The sequence below is a fragment of the Eschscholzia californica genome, unplaced genomic scaffold (genome assembly GCF_041429995.1).
Source record: "Eschscholzia californica isolate CP2 unplaced genomic scaffold, dmEscCali1.0.p SCAF_2, whole genome shotgun sequence".
NCBI classification, from domain to species: Eukaryota; Viridiplantae; Streptophyta; class Magnoliopsida; order Ranunculales; family Papaveraceae; genus Eschscholzia; species Eschscholzia californica.
Genome location: NW_028238309.1, coordinates 54,986,112 through 54,994,009, shown reverse-complemented (window position 1 = coordinate 54,994,009; position 7,898 = coordinate 54,986,112). Strand labels below are relative to the sequence as shown.

The 7,898-nt window shown below is 36.8% G+C and overlaps 1 long non-coding RNA gene across 1 annotated transcript; it reads right to left on the bottom strand.

The window, feature by feature from the left end:
• Positions 1-1,710: 1,710 nt before the first annotated feature.
• LOC147559160 (uncharacterized) lies at positions 1,711-2,277 on the bottom strand. The gene is made up of 2 exons (XR_015233589.1): positions 2,165-2,277; positions 1,711-1,945 (listed from the first exon to the last, which is right to left on the bottom strand). It is a non-coding gene; the product is annotated as an uncharacterized LOC147559160 (long non-coding RNA).
• Between the last annotated feature and the right edge of the window lie 5,621 nt (positions 2,278-7,898).

The following is a 7,898-nucleotide window of genomic DNA, read 5'->3' as shown; positions in this document are numbered from 1 at the left end:
ACGGTGTATTATAAGTGGTTTTCTCTTTACTTTAAGTTTTCTTCTGTAAGTAGGTTGGCTCCTAATCCGCTTATCAGCACAAAAGAAATTGTATAGCCTATTTTGGTTTTGAGGAGAGAGTTAGAAGCGGCTAAGCATTAGGACTTTTTAGTGACCTACAAATGCTATAAAACCCTTCAGAAATCTCTATGATCTTGACCTTCATTCATAGTGAAAATCATCATGTCATTGTTCACTATAGAGTATGTTTCACCAAACGAACTACATAAACTCATTGTGTTTGTGTCATTATTTATTTCAATTGTTTTTTTCTTGATTTGCTTTATTTCCGCAAACAACAACAACGTCTGTACCAGGTATCTATTGTCGAAAGTGTCTGGTAAGAGCATAAAAATAGGAACCATCTTCCAGATATCATTAATTATGAATCATCTCATACCAGACGTGATATGACCTGCCGCTGAAACCGTAAGTTGTTCTGGAACAAAAACAACAATCGATTTCCCTCTCCTCTCTCTCACTCCAACCGTCCCTCTCCCTCTGCAACTTTTCTTAGATCTGCATTTGAGGCTTCGGCGAAGGGAAGCCCTTCGCTGGATCCCCCTTTTTCTTTGGTTTTTAGTAAGTATTCCCTCTATTAATAGTATTTAGGGCTAAATCTCTTTATGATTTGTCAATATTCCCTTTATTAATTGTTTACTGAGGTTAGGTTTTAGGGTTTTTATGGTTTGGGGTAATTGAGGATATATATATAGTGATTGGGGCTGGATTGGTTTGAACAGATTAGGGGTTTTTTAGTTCCTCGTGGGTTTGATTCCAAGAAGAATAGATGATGAAATCTTCTCATATAGTCCAACAATCTTTTGTATAAAAAATATTCTCATACCTGGATTAGTCAAATCATTCTTCATACTTACATACTTCTGATGATAAAAGAAAAGAACTCTATATATGTGAAGTTGGCTTGAATAGACAAGAGTTTGAGAGAAAAACCTTAATATGCAACTGAAGAGTAAGCTTAGGAATAAACTCTACATAACAAAAAAGAAATGAGGAGAAAAAGAAGAGAGTTTATACAGGGTTTGTGGCTTGTGGCTTGTGGAGGGTTTCGTGGTGATAGTTTATACAGGGTAATCACTGGTTCATTCATATGGTGCGTGTCGGGGAGCAAGGAAGAAGAAAGAGTTACTAGTTCTCTATTTACTTAGTACAATAAAAGTTATGTTTCTTTGTTGGTCTTTAGGGTCTGTTATTGTTGGTCTCTAGGACCTTTTGTTTCTTTGTTTTTTATGGCTGAGTGTTTTGATCGTAGACCACTACTGGGAGTTTCTTCATCAACTTACAACTCTCTCTATCGATGTACCGGAATCAGAGGCGCTAACCAGAGATCTGAACGCCACGGTTGACGGCGAGAAGAGAAGAAGGTGAAAGAAGCATCGGTTATAAAACTACCCTTAGACGGTTAGTGGTGGTTGTACCAGAAGTAGCCAACCAGTTAGATCATGCAGCTCCAGAGGCACCCCATGTGGGCATAACTTGTCTTGTTTGGCCGGTTATGATTGTGTCTTTGTTATTTTAAACTTCATGATGTAATTCTCGTTAGCCTTTTGGCCTTTAAATAAAGTTTGATTTCCAAAAAAAAAGAAAAAAAGAATCATCTCATACACCTTTGTGTTTTGTTTTCCAAATTGTTTAACAAAGTAAAAGAAGTACTTAACTAGATATATCATCTATTATTCATAATGTATAGATTGCCGATAAATAACCCTTGTATTAGGTCATCAACAATCATATTCACACATACATTCGATGAAAAGGAAACCGGGAGGAGTGTAACAAAATCCTTGGCCGAGATATTTTTGTGTACACATATCAGCGCAACTTGAGTTACATGGAACCCACGCAGTGTTGCAAGTACCAGCGTCCATTGGCCTAATTGTTCCAACTGCACATTATTAATCACAATTATGTACCATCAACAAAAGTATAAGAGACATTAAGACAACATTTAATTAAAAAATAAAAAAGCAAAACTAATATATGAACATAAAGAGAGAATTGAAATAGGGAAAAGTTTGCCTTATGACTACTCTAGGTACAAACTATAATATAGATAAAGATATGGTGAAATTTAAGGGAAAGAAAGACATAGCTAAGGACCAACCTGAGGCAAACACAAAGAAGAACAGAAGAAAGTAAAGGTCAGGCCAGATTTTCTCCATTCTCTTCTCTTGCAACACAAATTCAATCCTCAAACTTACTAACATGAATGGACACAACAAAAAGTATAAGTATCATATATATATATATTGAGGATTTACCTTCACAATTAAGGTGAGTTGACTAGTGGTAGGTAATTTGTAATAAAAATGGCAAATGGTTGATTGAAAAAAAAAAAGTGGAAGTAGGGGAAGGTTAATCATAAATGGAAAATGGTTTACTTTCTTCCAATTTTTATCTCATATAGGGCCAAATGAAAAGGAATATATTAATGGGCCCAACTTTTTCTATGTATATTTATTTATGGGGGTAATTGACTCTTTATATCTCATTGTTGATAAACATATTTAAATATTTAAAGAAATAATTAAATATTTAATTTCTTGTGTATAATTATACAAGTAATTAAGTTATTTATATATAAAATAGATATAATTAGTTTTTTTTTCTGAAACCATTGAAACCATATTATGTATATTGAGGATTTACCTTCAGCGATATGAGAGTTACATAAGTAAATTCTCAGAACTTCGAATGTAAAGTATCTCATGAGGTGAGAGAAATTGACTAGACTCCGGCAAAAAAGAAACAAGAAAGATGAAAGGATCCTAAAGATCACGGATTAAAAGACCCTAAAGGTCGACAAAGTTATTACAGCAATACTAATAAAAACGAAACAAGATGTTTTCAATCCCCTTTCTTTGCACGAATCCGTCTTCTATTCGACTATTCCTATCTCCTTGTGTTGTAGATGAAAAGAGACTTAATCTCACTAAAATCACTTGAATAGAAGAAATATACTGCAGAAACCGAATACGAACTGCTAGTAACTGCCGAAAACCGCCCAAAAAAATAGTTGCTACTACCCTGGAAACACAATCAGAGATTATACCAATAATCCTCTTCAATATCACTTAACCAGATCTCTTATTAGGCAAGGAAAATTACTGACTCTCACCGAAAAGTATCAAATCTTAAGTTTTCAAAATGATTACCCAAAAGAATCAGAAATTCTTAGATCAGTAGGAGATAAAGATCAATCTGATTATACTGTGATAGAATTGTATGTCTGATCCAGATCGAATCTAGATTGTGTGTAAGAATAATAGTATTAGTGGTAGTAGTAGATGAAGATAAAAATGAAGGAGATGAAGTAGTTGATGAACGAACGGTTTTTCAGTAAAAGAAAGAGAGAGAGGCTATAAATAAACTATAAAATACATTTATCGATTTGTTCTGTATTGGTCACTTAAAATGACTAATTTATCGATACGACTCTCAAAACATGCCTAACTTCTAAATATTCATAATTTTCCACCCGATTCTCCATTTAATTTTTCTTCCATCAAAACCATTTTACCCTTCTACCATGGTTTTTCTGTCAGACAATATGTTTATTTTATTTTGTCATAGATAATGGGAGAGAGTTATTAGAGAGAAGAAAGACATTAGGAAAGAGTTGCGTGGATGAGATGTTGGGAACCCCACCAAATTTAATTCGAAATGATAAAATGAGATGATTAGTGAAAAAAAGTATAAATTTGTAAAGCAGATAACCCTTCTCTATTTGACTCTTGCATTTTGGAGCTTTGGATCAATTCCTCTATTAGCTTTTCCTTTTTTTTTGTTGAAATTACAAGGAAAGAAAACGAAAAGAAAAAGGAAATTAAACAACATCCTTATAAAAGCAGGAAGGGTGTTCCAAGTATTCTTCCGTTGATGTTTCCTTCCCCATTTAGCTAAAGCATCCGCTTTAACGTTGATTGATCTCGAAATGTAAGAGAATTTTGATGTTAGTAAATTCGCTTTTCAATTGGAGGATTTCGGCTAAGTGCTTCTTGGATTGTCATTGAGTGGAGTAGTTTTAATCTTCCAAATAAGAAATAATGTTGAGGTTGTCCCTCTCTATATGGACGTGGTGAAGCTGAAGATCTATGGCCCATAAAAGAGCCGATCTAATTGCTAAACATTCGCATTCTTCCGCATTTTGACCTCGGACTGTATCTGCGAGCGCTGATATAAAGTTTGACTCTGCATCAAATATAATGCATCCAATCCCTGCAGGTTCAGCTAAGTCTGTGAATGATGCGTCCGTGTTAATTTTAAGATATGTTGTCGATGGAGGGCTCCATTGGTGTTGCTTTGGTTCTTTATCTTTAGAAGTAATCTTCAGTGGGACTGTTGAGGAGGATTTGATTAATTGAACAGTCTGAATAGGCGATTGTTTTTTTGTTGAGAAGCATGTTTCATACCTGACTTTCCAAATAAACCACATAATTTTAGCATATAAGTTCGTTAGTTCCTCATCTAGATCCTTCCAAAGAAGAATCCATTGTTTTACCGAAATGATATGATCCGTCATGACCTAAAAATAAAACCATATTGCTTTGGCATAGTGACAATGCAGTAGTGAATGCTCAATCGTTTCATTAGCATTACAGTTAATACAAGTGAAGACATTTCCAATGAATTTACCTATTTTATCTTTCACAAGTAGAGTATTGGTACAACATTTCTATAGGAAAAGTTTAATTCTTGGTATCGTATTCATGTTCCAAATGTAGTTCCATTCTGGTACTTCATTATTTGAATCATACATGTTGGTTCTGAGATAGTTGTACATTGATTTAATAGTATAATTACCCGATTTGCTTCGAGTCCATCTGGCTTCATCATCAGCATCCATCTGCAAATTAATACTAGTAATTGCATTCCTAATATCAATGACAATTGTTCATAATATTCATATTCCACTCATTATTGGTAATAAGTTGGATAACCCAAGTTAGCCCTGTGTTTCTAATGTTGGGTATTGGGGGCGGGTGGTTGGGAATCCAATTGTCAAGTTAAATATTAATTTGAGTACCTTTATTAATGTCCCAGACAATAAGGCTGATGCAGGCGCATAAACGTGTGGGCCCACGTCCACGCATGCCCACACCCTATTGGGTCATAATAGTAGTTTATTTAGTAGAGGAGAAGTTACTTTAATTTGATATTTCTTTAATTTTAAGTTTCTATGTTTGAGTAGTTTATTATTTTAGGAATCCTAGTTTGAGTCTATCTAGGAAGGTTTATTATCTTATAAAAGGAGATCTAGTCTATGTTATTATTTACCTTGAAGAGAAAAACCATTGAAGTTATTAAGAATTTAAGTTTATTTTATTGTTTCTTACAGTTTTCTTTAATTATTCGTAGTTTATTTTATTGCTCTTTAATTATTCCGCTGCGTCTACATCAAGTGGTATTCAGAGCCAATTTTTCTTTTAACCAATCACAATGGTTAATCCTACCGTTCCTACTCCAACAATCAAAGAGAAGACACCAACTTTTGCCTCCGAATGGGACTACATCAACAAGAAGTTATCCTCGGTTACAAAATTGGAAGAAGCTTTCGAAAATTACAAGAAGGAAAATATGGAAAAATTCGATCAAGTCAATGATTCCATCATGAAGTTATCTAAACAACTCGAAGGCATATGTAAGTCTCCCTCTTTTACCACCACTCCTTCATCTACTACTTCCATTCAAACATCATTACCACAACCACTCCCAACCACAACACCAATTTTAAATCCCCTACTTGGTCAACCTAACATTAACCCATGCCCGACCACTTTCCTCCCACCGATTCACATCAACCCTACATCACCACTCTCACCGATTTTCCCACTAACATACATAAACCCTACAACCATTCCAACCACACCACATTTTTCCTTCAACGAACAACAAACATCAAACCAACCCGAATCGTTCTCCCACCATTCTACTACCAACCCAAGTATAACCCAACCGTACCCCTTTCAAACACCTCGGCAATATTATTCACCAAGCACCATTCCACTCGAAACCCACAACCAAAGCCGCCACACCGAACCCTCAAGAACCAACATGGACACACCCATTCGCCAACACTCTCGTGCCATCTCTCCACATCTCACGCCAAATCGAGGAACACCCTCTTCTCACCACGAACCGGAAAACGTAACCCATCACGCCCATGAATTTGCCGATAGCTACCAACCTACCCGAACCCGGATACCCGAACCGGCCATCAACCGACCCGCTGCCTACCCGCCTTCCTCCCATAACCGAGACATAGGTTCCCCATTAACCCATACCCAAAACCGAGAAGACTTAATTGAGCCCGACTACTCCCCTTACCATCATGAAGCCCGTCCACCAAACCGATCACACCTTTATGAACCGGCTAGAACCAAAAACCGTTCCACCTTTCAGGAACCACATCATAACGGGTCCATGCAACGTAACCGTTATACTCATCCACGTCCCAAGTATAATGAACCATATGATTATCACCTAGAGGATGATCACAATTCTCCACCACCTTTTTCTATGTACCGTGTTCGAATGGACGTCCTGGCATATGACGGTTCAATCAACATTGAAAACTTTTTGGATTATATAGCTCGAATGGAAATCTTCTTTGATGTTATGCAGGTATATGGACAAGAACAGGTTAGATGTGTCACCGGATATCTTTCAAAAACAGCTTTAACATGGTGGAAACATGAATCTGAACAAAGACGGTTATCAAATCTTCCTCCCATATCCTCGTGGTCTGAACTTAAGCCACTTATGATGGCCCGTTTCCTCCCTCCCGATTATGAAAATCAGTTATGTCTGGAATATCTTCGTTGTTGTCAAGGACGACGTTCAGTTGAGGAATATGCCTCCGAATTTCAGCGTTTAAGTACTAGGCTTAATCTACTCGATACTGAATCCATGAAATTGGAAAAATTTAAAGATGGCCTTCGAGGTGACATTAAGGATCTTGTCAACCTCCGTCCGTTCTCTTCCGTCTCGGAATGTATTAGTGTGGCTCGTTCTTTTGAATCGGATTCTCGATCTATTTACAGGGGGAACTACAATCGTACTAATTATATTCGACAACCTACAGATGATACTGATCTTTCGAAACAAACGGATGACGGAGTTAAGATTGTTCTTGAAAATCCTTACAAAAAACAACCTCCAGGTAAGTGTTATCGTTGCTTTGAGACAAGTCACTATTCTAATAATTGCCCGTTACGTGGTAAGGCAAATTTAGTGGAAAAACAGGATTACTTGGATGAAGAGACCGATCATGTCAATATTGACCCTGATTCAGGTGACCGTGTTATGTTAATCACTCGTCGGGTACTTTTTACTCCTCTTGAACATGACCATTCTCAACGGAAAAATTTATTTGTTACACGAGGAATAGTCTTGAACAAAGTTTGTACGATTGTTATTGATAATGGGTGTGTGGAGAATTTGATTTCTTCAAAACTTGTGGCTTACTTGGGTATTCCTACTATTCCAAAACCACACACTTATCATATTGCTTGGATTCAATCCGGTACTGCTACCCGTGTTGATCGAATGTGTACCTTTTCCCTCTCTTTTGGCTCTTTCTATTTATCTGACATTACTTGTGATGTTACCGATATGGATCTTTGTCATATTATTTTGGGACGCCCTTGGCAGTCGGATGTGGATGCTATTTACAAGGGTCGTTTGAACGTTTATGAGTTTCCATGGATGAAGAAGATTATCACCTTGTTGCCGATTGCGAAAGGATCTGATGAACTTGCCTCCATCTTACAATCGGTTCGGCACGAACCTTCTAGGGAACAGGGTGCTAATGCAGGCGCATAAACGTGTGGGCCCAC